The sequence below is a fragment of the Nematolebias whitei genome, chromosome 16 (assembly GCF_014905685.2).
Source record: "Nematolebias whitei isolate Nwh7 chromosome 16, NemWhi1, whole genome shotgun sequence".
NCBI classification, from domain to species: domain Eukaryota; kingdom Metazoa; phylum Chordata; class Actinopteri; order Cyprinodontiformes; family Rivulidae; genus Nematolebias; species Nematolebias whitei.
In genome coordinates this window covers 8,075,598-8,075,944 of record NC_056513.1, presented here as the reverse complement: position 1 = coordinate 8,075,944, position 347 = coordinate 8,075,598, and positions in this window count along the sequence as shown.

Sequence of the window (347 nt, the reverse complement as noted above, 5' to 3'; positions counted from 1 at the left end):
GCGGACTCGATCTTTTACGTTTTTTTCAAAGTAAGACTGGACATGACACACAATTGGCTGATTGATGGATGAGCCGCATGATCAGCATGGAATTTTTTATTTAAAATAAATTACTTTAAATTATGTAGCACTTGCTGCACCTGTGTGCAGCACACGTGTGCAGAGAGAAGCTCCCTCCTGCAGCATGCAGAGAGCAGCCGGTGACAGAGAGAGCGGAGATCATGACCAGCTGCGCTCTTTTAGAGCATTTAGAGTTTAGAAATGTTTAGACTATTGCAAGAGTGTGGGAAGGGTTTAAAATGCCTTAAGATAAACATACATATATATATATATATATATAATATATA